General features: G+C 37.2%; 1 long non-coding RNA gene across 1 annotated transcript in view; it reads right to left on the reverse strand.

Moving 5' to 3' along the window:
- Positions 1 to 1,329: 1,329 nt before the first annotated feature.
- Positions 1,330 to 27,285, reverse strand: part of LOC121077422 — a 363,360-nt gene continuing 337,404 nt past the window's right edge. The window contains exons 4-5 of the long non-coding RNA XR_005824027.1: positions 2,957 to 3,072; positions 1,330 to 1,453 (exon numbers count right to left, since the gene is read on the reverse strand). This is a non-coding gene — a long non-coding RNA (uncharacterized LOC121077422). The remainder of the gene's footprint in view (positions 1,454 to 2,956; positions 3,073 to 27,285) is intronic.

The following is a 27,285-nucleotide window of genomic DNA, read 5'->3' on the forward strand; positions in this document are numbered from 1 at the left end:
TACACTCTGTTCGGAATCCACGTGAGAAAGGGATGGATCAGTTTAATACCTTCTGGAATGTGGTGGACTTCTCAGTTCTAGAATTATTAAAATAGTTGGGGGGGGGGGGGGGGGGGGGGGAATGTCAGCAATATCATGTATGAGCATAAAAAGTTAAAGGAGATCTATGTTTTTAAAAAGAATTTAAAACCCTTCCCTACCCCAGGAAATCAAGCCCAGAAAGAAATATCGTGAACACAGTCAAAGGATGATAGTCTAAATGATGCTATACATTTGTCAACTATGCGATTATTTGAAATGTAATTGCCAATGCTGTGTTGACAGGATGTGATAGCTTAATGAAAATAACACCGTTTGCTCATCTGGTACCAGCCCAATCTCAAAAAGAAAAGCGTCTCAGATTTTGCACATCACAGTGGCTTTTCCAGCTAAAATAATGTGGTAGCTAGTGTAGCATGAATAAGTTAAGTATCTGTGAAGTTCATGGACTGGTGAAGAGGGAGGGCCAATTTGCCGAGCTCTGAATTACTGACAGACTGAATGACCCATGTCTAGTCTTGTCACGTTACTTTACATTACACATCGTAACATAATCCAGCGGAACATAACCTGGGAAAAAAATTACTTCAGCACTAGATTGCAAGATTTTCAAGGTTACAAGTGTTTGATTGTCACGGGGCCCACATTTTTGAGATCAATTGTAGTGGCCTTTCGCTGGCACCTATTGATAAGGTGAAGAAAGCAGCTGCTAGCTTTACTGTCACTCAGAATTAAACTCTCCCATATTTACCAGTGTGCGTCTTTTGGTCTACAAAACCTACAGAGAAGTCAAAGCTCCTAACGCTCATCACAGCTGCCCCTTTCTGTGCCCACTATGCTGATTTCAGTTCCTCGCTCTGCTCAGCCCACCTACCCAATTTTCACAAATGGAAGTGTGAGTCGGGGGGAGAGAAACAGGCCCAAACAGCTATTTATGCATCTGGTACCCAGTAAGAGTAGTGAGGGGAAAAGAGGTATTACTTGCTGAAGTCTCAGAGAAGGACTGTTTTCCAAGGACAGCAGTTTCAGTGGAGTGCACCTCGACACGTCAGGTTTTACAGCTATGATTTAGAAAGAGAGAAATGACCAGCAGTTACTACTGATGGGATCTAACTGCTTAAGCATTTTGAAAATTAAAGATTGAAAGATAATGAAGATAACATCAGCTGCTGCAAATGGGCTCTGGCTCTTTTGGGCTTAAGTTTTATTAGGAATTTGAACATGACATCCCTTCCTGATGTACACATCCCCAGCCCATTAATGTCAATGAGAGTTATGCTTACGTGGCAGAGAGAGCAGATCTTTAGTTGTGTACGTCCAGGGTCCATCTCCCAGCCTCAGTGCCTGTGACTTGCTCAAATAATGACACGCTAACAGGGATTTACTTTGTGTGCTGTATTTCTGTAAAAGTAATCTTTTAAATGGCATAATGGATTAATATTTACTTAACAGCTTTTGCATTATTTATCACTTAATGTCTACCTTATAGTCTTATAAAATAGAAATATAGAAATATTTACTCAGTCCTCATGCACACAGTTTATTCTATCTAGAGCTGTAGCCAGCTCTATTAATTGTGCTGGTTTTCAGCTAGATGCTGTAATTAGGAAAGGAAAGTGATTGTTGGTAAACTTAGTTACGTGATTTAAAAAAAAAAAAAGTTTGCACTTACTCCTGTCCCCATTTTACTACACCCCCCGGCTCCCACCCCCGTCTCCTCTGCCAGTTGTGGGGGGATAAATGTATACGTGTGCATAACAACAAGATTATCTCAAGATCATTACCGTCCATTGACAGGGTCCTGTTGTAAAAACTTTTGATGAATAGTCAGCATCTAATTCCTGAGTAATAAAAAAAATAAAATAAAAAATAAAAAAATCAACGAAGTTACTCGCAATCATTATTCCAAATGGAAAAATTAATTGTAAATAACTGGAAGTCAATTAAGGCTGGGTTCTGCCGGGTAATGCAAATCTTTTATAGTTTTGTTTCAGTTAACTGCCTCATTAATGATTTATAGATGTGTATACAGCTGTGGGAACCATAGCATTATCTAATGCACTCAGAGAATAATTACATATGAAAAGAACTACGCAGCTCAAGGGAAAAACTCAGAAATTACTTACTGCCTGAACTTCAACCATATTAAGATGCAAAGTATTTAGAAACAGACTGTGATGTTTTATCTTAGTTTTGAGGTTTTATATTCCTTTTAAAAAGGGAAAATAATTCTTCCTAAAAAATATTTGTATACTTCAGTATTATACATTACGCAAAACATCAAGACTTCTCAAGCTGAGAATGTAAGCCATTTATTTATTATTTAAAAGCCTAAGTTATAAAACATTCCCATTCCCTTTGTGCATCTGCTATATAGGAGAAAAAGACATTTCTACAGTTAAACAATTCATGGGCATAAGCATACATCTCCCTGATTTACACGGAGCCAGAAGTGATTTTGGAAAGACTCCAGGAGTCATTTTCATGGATACACACATATCTTGGTAGTTGTTCTTTGGTGACACCGTTGTTTGAGGTTACTTTTGTGTCTTTTTGTAAAATACTCTTTTCACTTCTGAGACTTACTTCACTTCCAATAGGGCACTAGATCTGAAGTTTGCACAGTTTAGTGCTTATTTCTCATGAACTCTAACGCAGTGATAAGCTGCTGTTGGACTCTTGGAAGCACCACAGAGGATCCCTTGCTTTTAAGCCTCCTCTTTTTAATTAAATCTAAGGAGGTCAAGGTCTTCCCCACCAAAATCAGGCATTTCACAACCAGAACCTTCCCTGAAATTTTTCAAGCAGTTGGTTCTGTAAAACTCCAGACCCTCAGCCCAAAGCTTCTGGCATTGCTATGAGCAAATTCTCTGTTGCACGGCTGTGGAAACAGGATGGAAAAGCAGAAAGCCCTCACCCTCAGTGCTCTGCCTCCAGAAAGCATCATTTATCTCCAGGACTGAAGGAAATCACCATCCCATGCTTTTGGCCATAAAGTGAATCCAGGAAAATAAGGGCAACTGTGGTCAGTTCCTTTGAGAGAAAGAGGTCCATTTAATCATTAATGCCACAAAGAAAATGACCATAAAATTAGTATTTGGCATTTAATACAAGAAATGAGCACCACCAAGTGAAAGTATCGGGTGTCAGGGTAGAGCAATAGAAGGAAGCAATCCTTTCTGCTGTGGGACCTCTGATGGAGATCTATTGATAGCCTGCATCCAATCAGAGTGATTCCACAAATTCAAGCAAGAAAAAAAAAAAAAAAAGGCAAAAGCTGTCTAGGGTGATTAAGCACACAGATACAGCCTTTGGCTTAAACGTCCTCATGGATTTCTAGGCTCAGACATATGTAGCCTTGATGCAGAGTTGATCCGACTTTTCCTTTGTCATATTCCAGGGGAGATGCCCTTTGGTTTCACCCGATATGGCGAGTCTTCTCTTCTGCCATCCCTATTTGTACACATTATCTCAGTGCAACTATCATACCTCTGTACATTAAGTTTTCATGAACAGTAGCTGGGAATCTTTACGGCCATTTCCTAATTGATATTGGAAAATACAGTTATGGAAAAAGAGTGTGGTAACATATTTGGCAAACGATCTTCTAAATAGCAAAATCATTTACTAATTGCTCTTGTTTAACTATAGTTTATCACACACTGCGTTGCGAATTGAAAAGAGTTGAATACACCCTTAATTCTGGTTTTAATATACTCTATCATCAAAAGGATAAAATAAAGGCACATCGCTATGATTTAATGTATGGGGGAAGGGTGGCAGAAAAGCCTTCCAGTCCAAATCTCCCAGCTATTCACCAAGCCTCTGTCAGATCTGAGTGTTTCATAAAGATGCTAGCTCAGAGACAAAAAGAATAATGAACATAAAATTTGAATGTTAGATCTTTTTCCCACCAGAGAAAAACAGGAACACTGACTATAAACTGGAAGCAATGTTTTAGTGTGAATTGCTTTACCATCTGAAATTTACCATAGAGACATTATTGCTATGCACAGTAACTCTGCTGCTCAGTACCTTTTTCTTTGCGCTGCCCCATGCTCAAGTTTTGTAGATGAGATAAAAGAACAAGCTAAAAGCCACAAACACTGTGGTGGCAAAGGGGACATAAGAGGAATGCATGAGTCACACAAGACCCCATGGGCCTCCCCATCCCACCCACTGGTCAATGGAAGATGCACAGTTCACAAGATGACAAACTCGTTCTGTTTGCAGGCATAGCTTGCTTTCTCATCTGTTTTTTTTCCTAATCTGATCAGTTCTCCCAACTGAAAAATTACGGCCAAATAAGCATGTATTTTGTTTCCACTGTACATTCTTCATGTGAAAGTTTTATAAATCAGACATGAAAGTCATTCACTTCAGTTTGAAATCTGATGTTGCAAAGGTTCAATCTGGGAAAAAATAAATAAACAAATTCTGATCCATTATATTTACTAACATTCCAATTATGCCTTTCCATTTTATACAGTTCTGGGGAGGGGAAATGACACGTATTTATCAATGTGGTATTATGCTTTCTTCTGCCTCTATGCCTTTGGTGGTAACTTCAGAAGATGAATGCCAAACAAAACCAGCTAATAACTCAAGAGCTATTATTCTGAGTTACAGACACCCTGAAGGAGAGCAACCTCAGTCATCATTTCTCCTCCTGGATCAGATTTTTGAAGTGTTCTAGTTGGATCAGTGTTTGCACAAGAAATGCTGCCCCTCAGTTCTCACGATGTCTGCTGCCTGTCCAGTCCTTCCCGCGGGGTACAGAGCATACAACAAATACATGCAGTGAGGCCAACCTAGAGGGTTTTCAGAAATCCAAGCAGAGAAAGAAAACTCAGAGAAGGCAGTACTGTTACTGAAAATCTGTTTTTAAAAAAGGGCACTGTCTTAGGCTCCGGCAGCTGTAATTGCCAGAAACAGGTGACATTCAAAGTCCACCCTTTCCACAGGACTGTTACTGTTTATGGGGAGGAGCCTGCAGATGCAGTTGCATTTCTGGTCTGCAATTTCAAATTATAAAAACTTTGCAAGCAGAAAATCAGTATGAATAAACTGCAAATAAATAAAAAGATAATGATAAATAATATTGGGAGCGATGTATAGAGGTGCTGGCAAAGAATAAAGAAATGGTGTAAACTGACTTGCCTAAAAGCTGATGAGGATGGGCAGCTGAATGAGGTTAAAATCAGGTGTAATTAATGGTAAATAAGTTATATTCACTATAAATTAACACAATAGTTTACCATTTCCTCATCAGAATAGTTTTCACACATCAATATCCATTCATACACATTTTAAAAAATACTTTGTGAACCATAAATGTGATTTGGCTTTCAAGTTATGTTTCGTTCATTTTTTAAATTGACTACGAGTATGTGTGTGCATGAGAGACATTTCTCACCACTGTTCCATGGATTGCCACTGGAGTTTCTGAAGCCCAGAGTAATACTTGGAAATTCATAAACACCATGACCTCATTTAAGAGCACCTAAAAATGCACTTACTTTTATTATTTAGCTGTACCCAATTTAACTTTACATGTGATAGCTAATTTTGAAAATGATATATGCAGTTTCTTAGCCCTTTGGATGGTGAAAAAAGTGTTTTTTCATCCTTCCTAGAACTGCTACTCTTTAGCAATGCAGTAATACACAAACCGGTAGCACAGAGACAACACTAATCATGTGTCCTGTAACAGTAATTCCACAGTCCTAATTTATGCTATAAACGCAATGCATATAGATTTTATAGTTAGTACTGATATAAAAAATACTGGTATAGCCTAAAATTTTAAGTGCGTCAAGCTATAAAGCTATAACAGAAAGTACCTGGATAAAAAAGGATTTTAGGCAGCTGGTCAGACTTTGATGTTATTAATTGGAAAAAAAAAAAAAAGTACATCTGAGTTTTATTGGCAATTCTTTTCATATGGGCTCTAAAAGGGTCTGAAATATCACAACTGACAACTTTTCATAATGAATAACAATAATTTTGAAAAAAAAAAAAAAAAGTAGTTAAATATTTGGCATTCTAGCAGTGAGCCCTGAATTTGTCTGACCTAAAGAAAGGACACACGTGTCAGGTCTGAGCTCTACCTTCCTCACCAGTGACCTTAGCCACTCTGGGATAATGAGACGTGTATGTATGCATATATAAAATATAGACGTGTGTGTGTCTTCAACGACATCACATTGGTGCTCTACCTTGTTCCCATTTACAAATGGAGAAAAAGAGATTAAATAAGTGGCTTGTTCCATTTAACATACAAATAAATCTATGGAGGAATGTCCATTTCATCAATTCAGAATGAAGTACATCTCTTTGCCTACAGTCTTCCTAACTGATTAGTACTTACCTGACTAATGAAGGTGGAAGAAGTAAGATAACATAAAATTCACTGTTTTTAAGATCTCCACTGACTCAGTGTAAGCAAAACCATCACTCTGTAGTTGAGTAACTAAGGTTTTCACGTAGGATGGCTCTACTGTTTCAATTCCAGTGAATCCATTGGTATTTTATTCAGTATTAACTGGAGCACAGTGTTCCGGTTTGTACTATATCCTCAGAATGCTCAGTTTGGCCTAACAATCTAGCATGCTTTTTGTTACAAAAGCTTTTGCATTGGATTTGCCCATGCACAATGTTTAATTTTAAACTTCAGTTTGTCAGCTGGGCACTTTGGTAATTGGCATGGTACTGCTAATACTCTGTGTAAAGCTGGACTAGGTTGACTACCTTAGGGAGCAATTTTTATCTATTTACAGCACTCTCCCAATCTCCCAATTACTTACGTTTAATAAAGAGATAGTATACTGGCTTTGGCCAGCAAAATAATCCAAATAGTTTAAATTCAAGAAGAGGGCATCTTACTTTGTGCCCTTGCTCCTTCATTTTGTGCAGGGCACGGCAGTGAGGGTGCCTGTCAGTGTCCCCATGCCCTGGTAGTCAATGACAGCAAGGAACAAGAGAGGTGCAGAATCCAAGCAGCTATCATTTTAGTGCTTCATTGGTAATGTTTTGCAAAATTAAGCTATTTTTTGTCCTACAGGATGTAGATGGAGCTCACACACATCCATTTATGGAATGGGAAAGGTGGAGTTTGTGTAGGATTTGATAGTTTCTGCCAAGGTAAAACATTACAGGAGCTCGAGTGCTAAAGCATGACTGTGCCTGTAGTCAAGCGTTCAAACGAGAAATGCTTACCCAGCTGTATCTGTCAGCCTTCCAGGGCCCAGAGACTAGAAGAAAAAAATGGATAAAGATATTTTTAAAAAAATCCCCTGGGACCATCTCCCATATTTAATAAGGAAAAGCACCTTCTGTGCAGCCAATAAAAGTTGAGAATCTCATGAAGATTTATACCATATTACACACTGAAATTCAATGTACAATGATACCCTTGTGTATGCTGTTGTCAGAATAATAATCTTTGTCTGTCTGATCAACTTATATTTTATGCCAACAACACAGCATTTAATATTACACAGTTTCAGAGGAACAAACTATATTTATTCATGCAACAATTTGCCCAGTAGCTTAAACAGACGAAGTGAAAAAAAAATAGCTTGGAGTTTTTGCATTAATTTATGATCCGCAATACAGATTTCTACACAATTTCAGCAATTTTATGCTGCAATATAAACTATGATTCTTAATCTAGTTTGTGGAACTGTCTCACTATTTTATACTGTCATGAGGAATAATACAGATGGATATGACTGCTGAAGTTTGGTTTTGGCATTCTCCTGAAATGAGATTAAAAATACAAATGGTAATCAAACGTTTTTTTCTATATTTTGCATTATCATATTCTGTACTGTATTCTTAGGCGTTGTGTCTCAAAATATATAAAGAAACACTTATACAGAAGATACACATAGACTCCCCCACAATCAAAGTACTCATTCCTACAAAGCAGTATCTCTTCAGTAAACAAGGTCTACCCACAATACAGGGCTTTTTCTAAATGATGCAATGCTCTGCCAGATGAGAACATATAAGCAATAAAGAAAAGCTGTTCTATGTAGATCCATTAAATCTATTCCTCCAGCAGCCTGTGCAGAAAACTGAGAATTTGAATGATTTAGTATTAACTTATTAAAGGTATCTACGTATTACCTTACATCATTTTTTCTTTATATGACAATATGTGACAAAATAGAAACCTGGGACAACCTCCCGCTCCCACCCCACCCCAAACAAGCTAATGAAAAGATTTTATGTGGAACCGGGAACAGAAATAAAAGAGGATGATTAGGAACGTATTTAGAGCAGTATCTACACCCCAAGGTGCCAATTCATAAAACAGAACTGTACAAACACAATAGAAAATCATGCTACAATCTTTTGTCAATAGTATTTAAGCTTTCTATTACACAAGAAGAGTAAAATTCTTGTGAGACTGTAATAAATTGGGTAGATTTCCAAACTGATGTGGACTTATCAAAACCTTCAAATCCTCTGGCGAGGCTTCATTCATTTAAAGAAGTGTTGCCTGATAATCAATTGGTGATTATTATTGAAACTTCTCCAAAATGAAGTATTTGTTGTGTAAAGACACAATTGAACTTGTTGCTTCCCCATAACAGAATGTGGTATCAGTGCCTAAAGAAAGTGTCTGATTCTAAAACACGTGTGTGCATGTATACATCCACTCACACCCAAAGACACACACACACATGTTGCTAAGGCTTGGCTGTAGCTCCAACACATGGCAAACTCAGACATTTCTTGTAACCTCAGTACACAGCTTAGGTCAACTAGTTCAGATATAAGAATTTATGCACCTAGTCCATTTATATGAAAAAACAAACAAACAAAAAACCCAATAACTTCATGTTTAAATATGGAAATAGATACCACATGATTGAAGCACATAGGAGATAAGCACACCTACTCTATAACAGTAGAGAAAAGCTAAAGGAAGACACAGATTAAATCCTGCTTTGTGATTTATAGGAATTTGTTTGCATAGAGTACATTTGTAGTGCCTTGATCAGATTAACTGTACTATATAAAAGCAAACCAATGCTTAGATCCGATGTTATGTTGTCCCATGAAAAAAAAAAAAAAAAGAAAAAAAAATCAGTAACAAATGAGTTGGTCCACAAATAATGCAGACATTCATGGATTCATAGTCTCAAACTACTCCAGAAAGGCAAGAAAAAGCAAAGGAAAATCAAAGCATCAGAAAACCAGAAATGCCTAAAAGCATAAGGGAGATCTTCAGTAAGGTCAGCTTATCAAAGACCATGGACGTTATGCTGATTTCCCCCAGCTGAGGAGCTGGACAGTATCTTTATGCTGTTGAAGCTCAAACTTCGGAAATATATTCAGCGAATCATAGTCACTCTCTGAGAATTAAAAAAGTAGATTGTGTTCAGAGTCCAAAAATAGATGTGATCTATTTTTATTGGCAAAAGAAAGAACAGCTCCCTCCTCCCTTCACGAGAAATCTTCAAACCAGAACCACATGATACAAGTGGAACATTTCTCATCTGTGGAGGCTTTATTTGTAACTCAGTCAAGTGTACTTTTAAAATCTCTAAATGATGAAAAGCACACAAAATTAATTACTGCTACAACACGAGTATGATTAATAGTACTGTATACAGGAAAGATTTGAAATTAAAATTTTAAAAGATTACAATTTTAATAAAGAATTCCTTCATTGAGGAATAGATATCATCATTCAGTAACTTTGAATACCTAAACATGCTTTTGTTTAGTTGTAGCTTGACTAACCTGATGATCTTAAAAAATGCAGATTTTTTTCCAAGAAGTATTCTACACATCTTGATGATCTATCAGAAAGATTTCATACACCCCTATGAGCTTCTGAATATGTCCTGTAACACAAATATCTACATACTGCAAATGTACTGCACTTGAACACTTGTGCTTGTCTAACCAGGCACATTAAATTGAGCTACACAGATATGTGTCATGTATTCCCCTTGGATGGTTCAAGTATGCTACAGCTACAGTAAAATATCACCTGCCACTATTGCTCCAAGGTCCCAGCCCTACTCCTATGGAAGTGGTACAGAATACTTCACATTTAATAAAAATAATGAGAGTTTGCTATAGATAGGGAAGAGCCAAAGGTTGGTGTTTGTTTGTATTTAGACCTAGGCTTCTGGGTTCACATTAATTCTATTTACTCGACTGTTAAATACATTTGTCATACATTTGAGGATGCTCAATCTTAAAACAGTAATATTTTGGAGCTGGTGAAACAGAAAACTCCTTTATAAATCTGCAACTTAGATTGATATTCTGTAAATAAAGTTTTCCTGAGAGATTCCTGTGTCCACTGGGAAAAATTTGGAAGATACTCAAGCATGAACTACAACGTTGCCAGCATTTCAAATCTCATACAGGCTCTTTTATAATTTAATAAATGTTTTTCTTTTCATAAAAAATTTGCTCATCCTAACAGTATATAATGAAAAATGAGTAAAATAATGCTTAGATTTTATATTTAATGCAATAGAGCAGGCAAAAGCAACTATTTACAATATTTTTTTTTCTTTTTTTTTTTTTTTCTATAAAACAAAACAGGTATCCCTGTTTCCTATTAATCTTTCTTGATGTATTCTATTTAGGGTGGCCAGCAAACTGATAAGATCTTTCCTTCAGATTTCAGAATTACTGAATCTGGAAATAGTTCTCATTTATCTCATGTACTGCTGAGAAAACAATCTCAAATTGTTGGTTCTACTGATGAGACTTCCTTAGCAACACAAGGGCTTCAGAATTATTTTTCAAGCCTTGTCAATGCTTCCTGTGAGGTTTCCGTCATTGTCAACATTGAGCACTTTGCAGATGAGGGCGAAAAAAAAAAAAAGAACACCACCCAGAAAGCTCTGATAAATTAATAGAGGATAAATTAATAGACTAAATGGAATTAATAGAAGCAGCGATAAATCTAATAGGGAAATTCCGTAACAATAGTCCAGTGACTAACATTTTACATTTACCAAGTCTTTTATCATTTAGATGAAGATCTATAGGGAAGGGCCTACGTCCCACAGGCATTAGAAAACTGAGCACTTGCACCTGTGCCCTTCTCCGCAGCACGATGCACAGCGGCAGAGGGCTATGCATTGAGGCTGCACCTTGGGAAGCAGCGCAGGAGCACCTCACACATGCTTCACTTCCAACACCGTCATGTTGGCGCAGGCACCTGGGTGGATGCCGTCATGCAGGGCTGGGGCTCCCCGGGAGCAGGAGCATCGAGGCTGGCAGAGGTGTCTGGTCCACTGAATGCTAGCAGCTGGCACTTTCAGAGAGGGCTTTTCAGCCACATTCTCCCTCGGTATGTTATGTTTAGGCCACGGTTTAAACCTTTACTGTATTCGGTTTATATTGATTAAGTCTCAAGCGTGCAGCTAGTCCCTTGATGCTAGATTTCAATATTTGCTGATCGAGTCGGTAAAGTGTCAGCTGTGCAGGGCAAGTTCAGCTTTAGCTTTTAATGTAATTGGAATAGACTAGTTTAAAGCTACTTTATTTCAGGTACCTCCGGTCTCAGGTTGAGAGCTTTCTGCTGTGAATATATTCTCCTTCCCTGATACAAACATTCACCCCCGTTCTCAAATTCACCAGCACTCATCTGACACTTCACACATTGCCAAATGTCTACTCAAACACTGAAAAAAAAATTCTGCTGAGTTCTAAACTAAGTGTTAGTGGATAGCTGAAAACTTGCACTAGCATGTCTATCTATGGCTGAGCAAAAGACACTGAACATTAACACTTTATGGACTGCTAAAAGCTGTCTGCAAAGCGAACCAGTTAAATCCTGCAGTGATGCTCTGCTCTCCTCCTGGATGATCCCGCTCAGTGCGGGGAGCACAGTGTTCCCCAGCAGCAAGAGCAGAGCTGGCAAGCACCACACACTTGGTGGCACATGGGTAGCATTTACCTGGCAATTATAAATCATTAGCACACCCACATATTCTGTTTTGCTACTCATGATTGTAATTTCTTCATTTGAGGGAACAAAATGAACTCTAGAGGCAGTTTCAGACACCGAATGCCTCTTTTACCTGAGGCTGGGCTACCATCCTGCCACAGCCCTGTGCTGGGAAGCAGGCTCTGCCACCAGGAGCATGCTAGGCAATGGGGAACACTGCTTCTGTCCTAACTTTGAACACCTGGAGGCAAAGGAAAGGTTCCTCTGTGAGCCTGAGCCCCCCGATCCGTGGGAGTGAAGGGTGAGGCTAGGCCAGGTTTCCACCTTGCAGATCTCCCGCTGACGGTGCCTTCCTGCACTGCCCCGAGCTGTGCCCCCTGCTTCGGGGACAGAGCTGGGACTGCTCGGCTTCCTCAGGGAACTGCCCCAACTTCTCCTTCCTTTTTTTTTTTTTTTTTAAATTCCTCAGCATCTTCTTAAAGCCAAATTGTTTCTTTATCTGTTTCACAGAGTGACCATCACAGATGGCTTTGTTGTCCAAACTAAACTGGCTACGTACCGTATGCATGAAGCAGCAGTCACGAAGAAAAGGAATATACTACTGCTGCTTAAACCTTGCATAACTAACCACAACATTCTTAAACTATTTGCCTTCAACTTTAAATCTTCAACTACTACTTGCCATCCTGCAGCCTAAGAATAGCTTCATAAACAGTTATGAATAGCTTAAGAACTCTTAATAAATAACTCTTAAGAATAGCTTCTTAAATTTCAACATAAGCTGAGTGCTCCTCTTTTGATCCATTCCACAGTGACTTCGGACAGACTATTTAAAGCCAAGGAGATTAAATCAGTAAGAAAAGAAAATGGCAGATAAGATTTCAAATGCCTAACACTAAAACATCTAGTGCACAAAAACACTGTTTGGATATAAGCTGGAAACACATGATACACTGTGAGGTTAAATAACAGTAATACAATTTGGTTTAAGATCTTTCTCTAATCAGCAGTAAAAGACAGTGCAGCCTTCTCAGTGAAGAAAAGTTGGTATTGTTTATATACATAAATATTAGTTGACAGAAATATCACTTAGTAGAGCAAATTCTCTTTGCCTTCTTTCCCCATCTCATGCAAGTGTTTTCTGAGACCATTCTGAGCAGTCGGCACTCCTTTTAGATTCAAACCCAAGATTAAGAATTTCAGATGAATCTGTTCATGTGACAATAGAAACCTTTATTGCTTCCTGGATGGCCTCCTGCGATGCGATACAGGGGCACACACTTTCAGCAGCAGAGAAACACCAGCAGATGCTGAATTCTGCAATGCATGTCCTCAGCCAAGCTGGCTCAGTAGCACACCCAACTCGTCCTCCACTTTCTAGTCTGGGTTTAAATAAGATTTATGTCAGACTTAAAAGTTTGGCCTTAACTTCAGAGTACTTGTTGGTTCGGGCCTGTGATGCCAGGAATATTGGTCAAAGCAGTAGGTGTAATTGTCACCTCTGCTCTTCCAACAAAGTGGCAGTTTCTACTAAATAGCTGAAAATTGGCTGTACTGAGCCAGGTCCAAGGGAACAAATGCCTCTAGGAACTGGAGACCACCACAGACTGCACCACAATAGTCCATGTCCTGAATCTAAAGCCCTGAAGAGATTCCTGAAGGTCCCGAAAACTGTAGAAGTATAAGCTGCACTTCAAATTATATTTACTAGAAATATAGAAAATATTTACTAGATGAAAAATTATATGATGTGTACAGTAAGTGTTTTAGTATGGTAAGAGCTTTCAGGTGGTAGCAGTGAGATTGAGTTTGGGTCCATGCCACCTTGTAGTCACTTACATAATGATGAATGTAGCCTATTTGTTTTACAGTAAATATACAATAATCTGTTCACTATAATCAGCCTGATATGTATTTTGGAAGCTGGCTAGACAAAAGAGTTCAGAGAGGCTAGTAGCCTTAGATTGTATAAGTCTGTGTTTTAAAAACTCAGTCCAAGATCCTGATCTGCTACAGGCTGAGTGGCAAACAAACAAACAAAAAATTTCTGACAGAGGTATATAATCACATGCTCTTGTAGGATATCAGCAGTCCCCATAAATGTCCTATAGCCACATGTATGAATGTCATATTATACTAAACACATTTAAAAAATGGTGTTATCAAAAGGAGACATACAGAACATATCCAGAAAGACAGAAACTCATTGTGAGTAGAGTCAGATAATTCAGTCCTCTTGGAAGAAAAGGAATATTGAAGAAAACAGGAAGAGTGAGGGTGAACAAATGAGTCTGTTAGTCTTCCATCCTCCTCCTAAATACTTAGTAAATGCTATTCAGTCGTTTGAATAGCTATGAACTGTGCTATTGCTCATCAAAGAGACAGACTCTTCCTCCCCAGAAGGAAATTGTGGAATCCAGGATATTATACTAGTCTAGTACATTCTTCAGACCATTAAAATATTTCATATATGAAATAAGTGTTTCAAGCAACAAAACAGCTAGTAGTTTCTGACATTAAGCAGGTTAGATTGTTAGCTGACAACAGGAAAAATTAAATGCAAAAAAGTGAATGATGTTCAGAAGGATTCTTCAGGAAAGATAAGAGACTATGTATTACAGATTTTAGCCTTTGAATATTTTGGTAATTTTTTATGTAAGTGATAACCCACACTACCATTATGTGTTATATGTGCATGAATTCAGATAAATGTTTTATATTGTTCCCTCCCGTTTTTCTACCTTTAAAAAATGTGCAGCTATGATTTATGCTTTTGAGGGTGGCATAATAGAATTTGACATTTTCCAGCTGAGGTGTGGCCTAGTTCCAGCTCCATGCTTCATTACATTGTACTCCCTTTGAGAGGATGAGAAGAATAAAAATAGCCAGGTTGTTAAAAATGTAAAAAGGCATAAATGAATTCTCACCAGATGTCCTCTTCAATTGTCATTTTCATAAAATTATGGTTGTTAAACTTTTGCTTACCATAAAACAACAGAAATCAATACATGCTATGAAGGAGGGTATCTGGAGGGATTGTTCCCATCTCACTAACAACCTCTCTTTTTTTTTTTTTTTGGATTCTCCCATAATTTCTGTGAAAGGGGGACTGTTCTTGTTTAAAATGGTACCAGACCTGGGTAGGAATGTGAAGAAAGCTGATAAAGACATCTCAGATAGTAGAAGTCTGGACATCGACACACTAAATATTCACAGTTAGAGACATCAAAAAAAAAAAAAAAAAAAAAGGATATTTGAACACAAGTTATTTCTTCCTTTTTCAAAACAGAGTGAACTTGGAGGAATGCAGGTGCAAAAATGAAAAATGGCTCAACTACCCACATGCCACTTGTCTGGATAACCCCCATGCAGATGCGGCAGCTGGTGGCTACCAGGCCATGAGGCCTGCACACTGCTAGGCCTGCTCTGCTCCATGGTGCCACCACTCCTCCTCAGGTCCCACATTCACGGGTCGGCTCAGAGGACTGCCTCCTTGCCCACACACTTCACTGCATGATCTGCGGCACTATATATAGTGGCATGTCATCACAGCACACCTTTACATACCATAATAGTACGCCTTTAACCAGAAGGAGGCTATAAGGGCTGTGAACAGGAAATGCAATCTGTAACTTAAAGAAACTAAAGAGTTTATTAACTCTTAACCCACGGTCATTTTGACAAGGAGCAAATGAGAGTGCAAGCAACAAATAAAATGTATTCTCCTTATCCTGCTGGGCAGATACAGGATATTTTTTATCTTAACATCACAGAAGCTGGTTTTAGCACTGTATTCCTCTGCGTTTTAAATGTACTGATGTTACATAATGTGTTTTCTTTTACAAAAGTAATGGAAATGCCTCACGGTTCAATTCATTCAAATCTGTTTTTCTGAATGCAGTACCAAATTATAATGTTTAGATATCAAACCTATTGTATGGCTGTTCTCTCACTGTAAGATAAATGTAAAATAACTGCTTGAAAAGAAAAGGGGGAAATTTGCCATGTGAATCTGTAAGGGCTCCTGCACATGCGCTGACTTGCTTGCTGAATGTCTTAGGAAGTTTGGGATGAAGATTTCTGGTGTCTGAAGAAAAAGTGTTGTTCTTTGGTCAGAAAAGTTGTTACAAACAAGATAGCCAAGAAGAAAGATTTGTCAGCTTGCCTCTGAATAGCAAAAGGTTGAGCAGATTATTCAATATTTGTCAGACTTGAGGTGATTGACTGTCACTATGTAAGGAAGCAACTGGTATTGACAGCTTTATAAGATCAAAATTCAAAGACTGCAAGGACGTATATCTTCATCACACAGTACGTCGACCTTCTGTTTTAGGAACACATTGGGCTCAACTGTGAAGAGCAGCAGGAGTGCAGACAATGGCATGTGAGCACCAGAGGACAATCCCTGCTGTGTGGTTATATCCGTGTTCTCCAACCACACTATCTAGCCCTGCCAAAATGCCTTAATGATGTGCTCAACAACTACTGGCAATATCTTATGTAATTCTCTGCTATGGTGAATTGACATATCAGCTTGTTCTGAACTAGTTTGGACAGTGAACATGATACTGTATATGTGTATATAGACATGCCCTCCAAAAAAAAATGCTTTTTTATCTCTGCATATCCTTATTCATGCTCAGTAAATATAAAACACAATTATTCTGTCTCTTGTTTTAAAGCACACTATATGATACAGGGAGAATTACTAGTGTTACCCATTATGGTTAAATGCATCGTGCATCTCCTTACCAAGGGTACAAAATAACTACTATTAAAATTGAAATTTTACACAAAATTTATCTACCTCAAATTTAACCTTTCTGAAAAAAAATTACTTACATTAGGACACATATTTGCTAGATCAAGTCTAGCAAAACACAATACATTGCAAATATTAAAAGCTTTACTGACGGTCCCTGAAAGTCTCTGTAAATGTATGAATAGTGATTTTTTTTTACTATTAAATTGTACAAGCCTGGAAAAAAAAAAAAAGAATATTTAAGTCTACTCATCAGAGGAATACTGCTAAGATTCAAATATTTGTCTGCTGCCTTTTACGTAGAAATTTGGAAATTTCAAATATATGGATGCTTGTATTTCTGGTTTAATATAGACTTCAGCATGAACTTCCTCTAAGCATGAAGGTCAATGGAAAAATTCTGATCTTTCTGCTAACGTCATGAACTCTGTAAAATTAATCATTGTAAACACTGATAAGCAATTTCTTTCTTCAGGATAACATGCTCAGAGATACAATCATTTGTTGGAATCTTACGAGACGATGCAAAAAAAAATTGCAGGCTCATAAATGCATTCAAAATGCAAATACTAAGTCATAAGAATTTCCCTATCTTGTCAGTTCATATACTGGCAGTATACAGTATTATAATGCTTGCTTTAGAAAGCAAGACAACTTATGTTACTTTATCATCACATTTCCAAGTCTCTTGATTAAAACTATATCTGTATTATCATCTAACCTCCATTTCAAGTCATTAGCATAACTAAAATGACCTCCTAGATTTTAAATATGATGTTGTATGCAGTGATTTCAGGGACAAAATCTCTATGACTTTATAATTGTTTATCAGCTTAAAAGCAACAAATAATGAGTTTGTTTAGTTCTGTCAAAAAAAACCTTAATTCTCTGAAGGTTTCTTTCCAACCAAAAAGGAAAACCACCTACTTGCTTTTAACTCATGAGAGCTTTCATTACAGGGACAAAGCAAAACATAAATGCAAAACAAAACGCATCCCACAAATCTTGCTTTGGGAAGTATTACTGAAAAATCATGCTCTAAAAAGGGAATTAAAGATTTCCTGGGAATGGCAGAGACCTCAGTAAAGATATTATAATGTGGCATTTGATGTTCTAGAGGGATTTCAACAAGTTTTGCATGGTCAAATTCCATTAATAAGTTGGCTTTCTTCCAAGGCTGTGTGTGTCCCTCTCATCTGCCACGGTGCCCTAACTGTAAGGAAACCTCACCTCACCTGCTCAGTCACATCTTAGCAATTTTAATTGCTTTTTCTTGCTCATTACAGTACCAAACAGGCTTAGAAAAATCCTAGTATTTTATAATTCAGATTATATGGGTTATGAATAGAACAGTAACAATTTGATGGTGGTGTAAGAGGATTACAGAGCATATCAGTGGGGAAATGCCATGTGGATGGATATTAATGATGATGTGAGGGGGAATAAGAGAATCAATGGAACTGGGTTTTGCAAGTAACTATTCAGGGAGAACTACTATTGCAAGTACTGTCACTATAACGTTCCGTAATGGATGTGTTTTATTCTCAGGCTATGCTAACATTTGAATTATAAATACATTTTCACTGCTCCTTTCATTTTGCACAGTTTCTGTGCAAAGAGTATGTGCATACTTAGATTATAGCACACTCTGACCAAGTCTGACTCACAGTTTTTAGCAGATGACCTTTAATTAGTGGGAAGATATTCTATCCATATCATATTCGTTCACTTGTCTTACTGGGCATTTGATGGCTGCTGTGAAGCATAAAGGGTTTTTTTTTTTGTCCTAATCCCTGTGATGTGACATGATTAATGAGATGAAATTCCCATTTGGAGTTTCCTACCAATCAATAGGCAGATGGGCAGTAGTGGATGTCGAACAACAAGACAGCAGGAGTTGCTTTAGCTCTTGCTACTTCCATAAAGAAAAAAATATTTAGAGAGAGAATTTAAAGGAACAGATAGCATCTATTTTCCATATTTCTCTCCTTCAATAATAGTTCTTTTTTGTTTTCACTACACATAACAAGGGAAAAATGCTATGTTACATATGCATACCATAGTAAGTTAAAATAAGTATGTTTGAAAATCTTATGGATATCTCATGCTGAGAAGGTATACTGCGTTGGTATACTGCATCTGTATTGAAAAACCATTTGCAAAGCACTGAGCCTGATCTTCTTCACATCCATATGGACGTAAATAAGCAGATACATCAGAGAACCCAACAGAATTACAAAACAATAGAATAAAGCTAGTGTGAATACAAATTGAGCCAGTGACTCATTATTTTTTTTAAATACTTCAGAAAGAAATCAAATTCATTTTGCATATCTTTAAAAATACACCCTTTTCCAGGAACTTCAGCATCCTATCCTTTAGCCCCATAGTCTCTGATACCTAACAAATGGCATGTAAAATGAAATAAGGGATTAATCTTCCATAGGTTATTCTCAACTGTAAAAATCTTGATTGTAGATTATAAAATCTGAAAAAGTCATACATGATTTTAAATTTTACTATTTTGCCTCTACGATTGTATTATAGTATTCTCAAAATGAAACTGAACATTTTCAATTTGAATATCTTCTTATAAAAGAAATTAAAAGTCAAAAGAATTCTTATTAGCACAGTAATCAAAACTTTTACTGCACAGGAATGTCAGTGATTCAGATGTTAAAAATGGACAAAAAAAATCCAACACCCTGATTCTTCTTGTTCTTGTCAGTAAAAATCATTTATAAGTACAGATAACTTACTAAAACAACTTCTACTATACAATGTTACCTTTACATGTCTGAAGATTAAATGATTAGCCAAATACCTAAAGTGAAATGAAATGATAAACCAAAAGGCAAAGTTTGGCAGACAAGTGGATCTTTGCTAAGCAGATGAAACCTGAGGAAATAATGCAAGTTTCCAAACAGAAATAGCAACAGGTTTCAGGAGACTTTTCCTTCCTAGTACTCATGTTGATGCTCATTTTCTTCTGTGCAACACTTTTCTGCTTTTGTTAAATAGGAGTATTGATATTTAGGTATTTTGTATGTGTAAATGATTTGTCTTCTGTTTTCTTCTCATTGCTTTGCATTCCCTCCCCTTCTCTCACAGACAAAGATGCACACAGAGTAAAATTCATAACACACGCCTCCTAATGAACAAACTCCCACCGAGCACCAAAGTGCTTAATGATGCTCGGCAGGCAGAGTTCTGCAGTTCCCCTATGTGAGCCAATATATAATAACACCACAAGTTAAAATAACATTTAGGTTGAAAACAGAAGCACTGGAAATGTAAGACACACTAGATATAGAAGTTTTCCAGACTTTAACTCTGCTCCTTTGTGCTCATCCAGTGTCAAGGAAAAAAAAAAAAAAAAAAAAAAAGGCACACCATATAATACGTGATTAGGAAATTAAAATCTGTTTGCAGGACAGCCAAAATAGGTTAAGGCAAACTAGTTTAAATCAGACTTCAGTAGTTTGCAACCTACTCTTTGTTTTAAAGAGATTTATTTAAGTAGTACTCACTATATATATTTATCTCCTCTTTTTATAGACCAGATTCTGCAGTTAATGAGCTCCGTAGGTATAAACCTACCTGCAATGTAGCTTACAATTATTAAAAAAAAAAAAAAAAAAAAAAAAAAAAAAAAAAAAAGGGTTTTGAAGGGGTCCTTTTCAGGGGTTCTTAAATTAGAACTGGCAGTAAGAAAACTAGCTATCAGGGTCCAATTTAAAGTACTTTTCTAGGACTGCTTTTCAAACTTAGATTCATTTATCCTTGGAAAAATAAAGCAAGCAGACCATTAGATAGGATGGTGGTAGGCCACAGCTCATTCCCATCTGCCGGAAGGTTGTGAAGGTTTAGCTGACACAGGTAACACTGCAGGTCCCCCTTACCTCCTCAGCCAACAGGGGTTCTCTCCCTTGTTTGGGAGAATCCCTACCTTCTTTGGTGGTGGTAGTTGGTGAACAGGCGAATGCTGGCACTGTCCTGGCTTTTCCTCAGATGCATATCTTTGGGTTCCCTCCATGTGAGGGATCCTGGAACAGGTGTGGTCTGAAATAAGCCATGTATTTAGGGTACAAAAAGGATTTGCAGCCTGGTTTCCACCAGCAGTTGATGAAGCTCTGCATGGCCAGAGCATTGAGGGTACCCAAACCCTCACAACAATCACAGCTGGTGTTGAGCAACCAGCTGCAGTTTAGAGATGGGGATGCTTAATGGTTTGCTAATACCTTTGGGAAACTGTATAAGCCTGTGTGTTACTGTACAGACTTTCACTTTAAGTGAGGAGGAAGAGTTTTAGGCATATTCCAACACAACACATTTTGACTATAATGACCGAGTAAACAAATGATTTTGAAAATGAAGTTCATAATTATCCTTTTGATAATTATACGCACAAAAATATGTTTCTGTGTAATACATGGATTTGTTGAAAATGGAACTCCATTCTTATTTTGAAGAAGTGCTCTGGAAGTACACAGAGCTGAAATGCCCAAGGTCGAATATTAATGACAGTGCCTCAGGTTAAGATGAATATTTATTGCAAACTTCTTTTGAGAAAAGGGTCTAAGCCATGTCTTCTGGATTTTTTTTTTTTCACACAACGTAGCAGGAAAATACTAAATATTTTAAGTTATTTTGGTAGGTAATACGAGAAGATCACAGAAAGCCAATACTAGACATATATGGCTTTCAAGGACAAAACTGCAAAGTGGACAACGATGTATGTCTAGCTTTTTTTCTTGTGGCGGTAAGGATATTTATTAATTATATATTACATACACCTGTAAAATTATTCTACTGAGATATATATATTTGTAAACTGCAAACAAAAGGAAGAGGGAAGAGGGAAGACAAACTGTTGTCCTTCACTTCATGGACACACCAGGTTAGGACTCTGTTAGTATAGTGTCTCTGCAGTGCACTCACTTTTTGCTACGAAGAAATATTTGGAGAAAGATTTGCCTTTTTTTTTTTTTTTTTAAGAAATAGAAGCTGGTTGCAAAACATTTATAAACTTAAACTTGTAGTATTATATGGAAAAATGAAGGTAGTCCTAAGCAGAACAAATGGGCAATTGCTCTTAACTTCTGAATCATTAACACTCATGCTGTGTGGAAGAAAGAATAAATAAGGTTTTGTTTTGAGGAAGCTACTTATGAGCTGGCAATTACAGCTACTGCCTCAGGCTCCTGAAGCAAAAAGCTTTCAAGTGCCAAATTCAGCTGAAGTTGTTGTATTAACACAGAGGGTAAGCAGAAGGTATTTCACAGACAGAAACAGGCTTGCTCTGCCCCTCTTCAGCTAGATGACTAAAAACCATCTGAATATTTTTAATGCAATACTGAACTAACTTAATACAGCCTTTCAAAAGCCCTGGTACATTAGCTTGGGCCCAGTGTTACCACTGAGGTTCAGCACGCACTGACCGTGCTCACATGGCTCTGCCTAGCTTGGGGCACAAGCAGGGCAAGACTGCGCCTGCCAGCAAAGTAATGGGTGGACACGCTGATAGCCTGAGCAAGCGTGGTACCAGCACCTCTGCTTCTACTCACAGAGAGGTGCAGGAAGCCTATCTGCTCCACAAGGGTCACTTCTACCCAGGCACTTGTGACAGGAATAATTTAAATATTTATGTCTTTCTCGGCTTTTTGGATCAGGCCTATCTTTATATCTCAGGGGTGCTGAAGTACTTGTGGCATGTGCAGCAAAAAAAAAAAATATATTCTTTTAATGGTAGTTTCACCTTGTTGTGAAGAAACAACAGCTTGTCTGCTCTCACTGACTAGCCAAGACCACTTGGTGGTGGATAAGATGAAGAGGAGGCTCTCTGTACTTCTCTACTGTGACATTTTAGGAGAAATTATCATTAGCTGTGTTAGAATTCACAAGAATTCAACTCTGTTCTTTTATATGTCTAAATAAAGCTACAGATATTCCCCAACTATAGCTTATTGTCTGATATTCCTTCTGTCAGACGGCTCTGAACCAAAGTCCACTGGCCACTGCTTTCACTGGGTTTCAGTCACCCAACCTGAATAATCAGGTAAACTAAGTAAAAGGGTTTACCTTCAACCACTCATCAGTGAGCATTAAAGAAAAAAGTAAAAAGTTCCCACTACATTCTGGAAAAGATGTATTTATATACAATGAGTTTATTAAACATACATCACATTTGAGTAAACTTGGATTTTGCTTTTATTTTATAAGCCTGTTTAAAAAATATGTGAGTGTACCAGTCTTCGCCTACCTTGCTTTCATATGGACCCTGAATTAGAAGTTACAAACAAAACAAACAAACAAACAAAACTGAAGAGAGAGTCTTACTGTATGTTTAGACATACAGATCTCTTAATTTTCAAGTGCATTGAGCATTCTTTGACTCCCTATAAAATCAACACAAGATACTGGTGACTAATGCTTTTAAAAATCAAATGGTCCTCAGGTGTTAAATAGATCAGTAAAGTAGTTGATGTGGAAGTTCCTTTAAATTCAAAAATGTATGTCCCTGTTCTGCTAAAAAGAAAGAAAATTTAAGATTTGTTTGTATTACTCTCTTCTTACTCAAATACAGAACAGTGTACTTGGGATATTTGTACTTCCCCTCCAAGTAGAGATTTGACTGGATGACATTGGAAACCCCCTTCTATTTGCTGTTTTTAAGATCTGAAGAACCAGCAAGCCTCTCAGCTAAAACAAACAAAAAAACAAACAAACAAAAACAACAACAACAAAACCCACACTTCCTCAATTATTCCTTTAAAACACAAGTTAATACATTGGGTTTTATATTCCTCAACAACAACAACAGCCTCATCTGAAGAATTAGAAAAGAGCTAATTGCTCTATTTAGAATATCCATGACTTGGGAAAGAGGAAAATCTATAATGTATCAGAACCAGGCAGCAACAAAAGTTGAAATTGTTCAAATCCAGCCAATTTCCCACCAGGCTTGCACACTCAGTGTTGCTAAGGCTCATTACAGTTTAGCATAAATGGAGGTCTAATTAACATAACAAACTGGTCCAAAAGAAAATCCCATCAACATACGTGAAAACAAACCTGATGTGTTTGAAATTCAGCCAACTACAAATTAATTCAACATAGATTACATATACGGGCAGAAAGAGACTCCAGCAGAGTAACTGGCATTGTACTGGTATATATGTCAGAAAGAATCCCTCTTACCCTGTACCCCTCCCACTCACTAAGATGAATTATATTTGTGCACCATATGTTCCTGCAAGAAACGAAGCGGTGGTCGACCTCTTATTCTTGATCACTGTGATTTATTTATAAATTAATTGTGTTACGTCTCTTCTCCCTTTCCAGGCCACTGACTCTAGGCCAAAGTCAACTACACTGTGGTCTTGTGAAGGACTGAGGGATTTTACTGCTGGACCCCTGAGCTGTCAGTCATTTATAGCTGCTGATGGCCTTGCTATTAGCATCCAGGCTGGTGCCACTGCAGCACCATGAGAACATCGGTGTGGCAGCAAAGAAGGATGTAAAGATGCCTGAACCTTGTCTAAAATAAGATTAGCCTGAGAAAAGCACTGTATTGGTGTGGCTATATATTCCAGTAACCAAACTAGTCTTCCTGTGAGCATTGCTCTGTGCTATAGAGCTAAGAGCAGAGGTAAGAGAAGGTATAAGAGCCAACAATGCATGTGATAGCCAGCTGTTTGAAGGATGTTCTGACATAATCCTGATGAAAGCCATTTTGTCTGCTGCTCCAAATTCACAATACCATATTAACTCTTGGGGTTTGTTTTTATGAAGTTTACGTGAAATAAAGTAAGGTGTGTATTCAGAGCACCAGCCATCCTACAGGATTGCTGCCCGGCAGTACCGTGACAAATGCTCTTACCACATAGTAAGTTCTCATACGAGCAATTAGTGTAGAAAATCCACTCAGTGGACATCAACGGACATCCTTCTGCCATAGGCTTTCAGAAACATCATTTTATCTGCCAAGTACAACCAGGTACACTATACTCAATCATCTGAATCAGAGTATAGTGCAAGTACCCAAGCCATATCCTTTCAAACAAGCAACTTTGGAAATCCTGTTCCTACTCAGCCTGATGCTATGTGACTGAGCAGCAGTTTTCTGTGGATAACCAGAGGAAGGGACATTTTTCTTCTGTTTTCTTTATTGCTATGGTCTCTAGATCTCAAATTATCTGAAATACTGCCTTAGTTAAGTTCATATTGCTCTGCCCTTCAGGTCATAGCTGATGCCATGGCCAGAATATCCTCTAAAACACTGGCAGATGTTTGTTTGAGTGGACTTTTATAGCTCTGAAGCCTCATTAGTTGTTTTCATGACCTGAATACTAATTTAGCAGGGTGATTCTTAAGCTCTGTATCTGAACACTCAGGAAATTCTGATGAATTTCACTCTATGGGTACTATTTAGTTATCATCATTTAGAATAATATGGATTAATTTAATAAATACCTTTTATGCCAATAAAATTCTGCTTGAATACAGCAAATGATTAACAATATCTCTACAATAAATCTAAGTATTTTAAATCAAGATGACCCAATAAAAAATAAATTGTTGGGTCAAGTGGCAAATGAAAGATATTCAAGATTGGTAACACCTCATTAAAAACCATTTCAGCTGCCCTAAGGCAAGATGTTAATACACAGTAATTGTCTACCCAGAGTGAATCTTTTTCCAGTTACATGAATAATGCAAAGTAACTATTTAAATATTCTTGTTTATATCTTTAACAGATTTGCTACAGCTTCAAAAGGAAACCAAGACTTTTTTTAAAATGTTTTATGCTATGATCACAACTTCACAAATAGGAGAAAAAAGGATAAAAACACTCACTTCTTCAAGTGCAAACTTCCCTTGCAAAAAAAAAAAAAAAAAGATAAGAAAATAATTTAATTAGGATAGCTGTGAATCCCAAGGAATTAGTACTGCTGCTACATCTGCATTCATTTTGTTGCTGCTATAAAACAGTAAACAAATAATAGGACACCAGTAATAGTAATTTAAACAGTGTGAGTGATGTCTATCGCTGCACCACATAAAATTACAAAATGTTTTCCAATTGTCTATGTAAAGTTTTGTGCGTGTTCAGCATTTTAACAAAGAATATCAGTAATAAGTGGAACAAAAGTGGCTTTTAATGTAGGTTAGCTTAAATTCTGATAAATCCCAAGTACCCTCACCATCAGAAGACAATCGCCCTCTTCAATCTACCTGTGGAAAAAGAACACATGCAGCACTATCCTTAGCAATAAATAAATGATGTTAATATTGCTTTTGTTATTCTGTTACACAGAGCATTAATTCTGCCATTAAATATTGATTGGCTCTCTGTGTTCTACTGTGCCAATCCCTATCCCAGGGAGCAAAAAAGCTCCAGAGCCTAAACCTGGAGTTTCCTGAGGGCACAAATACCAGTATAAAAACAATTCAGACCTAAAAGAGGAAAGCTTCCACAGAAATTCTATAGCATTCTCTGTACGTACAATCTCATCCAATCATGTGTCTCCTTTGCTGTACTCTTTTAAAAAAAGTAACTTCCCAAGGTGAACTTGATTTGGTTGCATCAGGATGCCACAAAACCAAAAGAATAATTAAGAAGAAAAAGCAGCTGATTAGTATATCAGCAAGAAAACTTCAGTAAGTATCCTACTGAATGGGAAGTGAGGTACCTAATAATGACAACATACGCATGCTCAAAAAGCTCTAGAATTTCTCAAATTAGAGACAGTGTGTAAAACTTGGGATATCTACAGTACATTACAGTATGTGAGAATGCTTTCAATATATTGCATGCCTAGTATAGTTATATGAAAAAATGAAAAATATGAAACTATGATTTTCTTAATAAAGTGATGTTGTTTAGATTTAAGTGTATTTATTTTGATGAACTATGATAATTTTGTGATTCTCATGTTTTAAAAATTAATGATGGAATTAAGCTGGCATCTGTAAAAAATGTAGTGACCATGCAGACAAAAGACAACACTGAAATATAATCTCAGAGGTGCAATGGGATTCAAATTTGCAAGTACAGCAAGACAGATATAACACAATTAAGCTGAAACAGACAAGACTTAAACATTTATTTTTAAAGAGATATTCTGTGGAGCAAATGACGTGAGAGCTTTATCTTTCTTGAAACAGTATTTGGATCATATGTTTCTGACTTTGAACGGTTGGAAAAAGGAAGTTTGTATTTCTGCTCGGATTACTATTTTATAAACTATTATGCAAAATTTTAGAAATTCTGGAGTTCCTGACACCGTTTCCCAAAACTGATACCTCAGAAGGTATTTTAAGAAAGTAGCTGTCTTGAAATGCACTTAGCGTTGAAATAGTTTACAGCTTGTGCCAAGAAAATTTGTACCTTGTTATCTAAACAAATTTCTCCAAAAACACTTAAAACACTTTTGGCTGCAGACACTTGATCAAGTATAATACAGTGTTTCATAATACTATTGTCATATGGGACAATTCCGTTAGGTTATTCATGCCTAGTAATTCGTCAATACTACTGTTTCTT

This window comes from Cygnus olor, chromosome 13 (genome assembly GCF_009769625.2).
Source record: "Cygnus olor isolate bCygOlo1 chromosome 13, bCygOlo1.pri.v2, whole genome shotgun sequence".
In the NCBI taxonomy this organism is placed as follows: Eukaryota; Metazoa; Chordata; class Aves; order Anseriformes; family Anatidae; genus Cygnus; species Cygnus olor.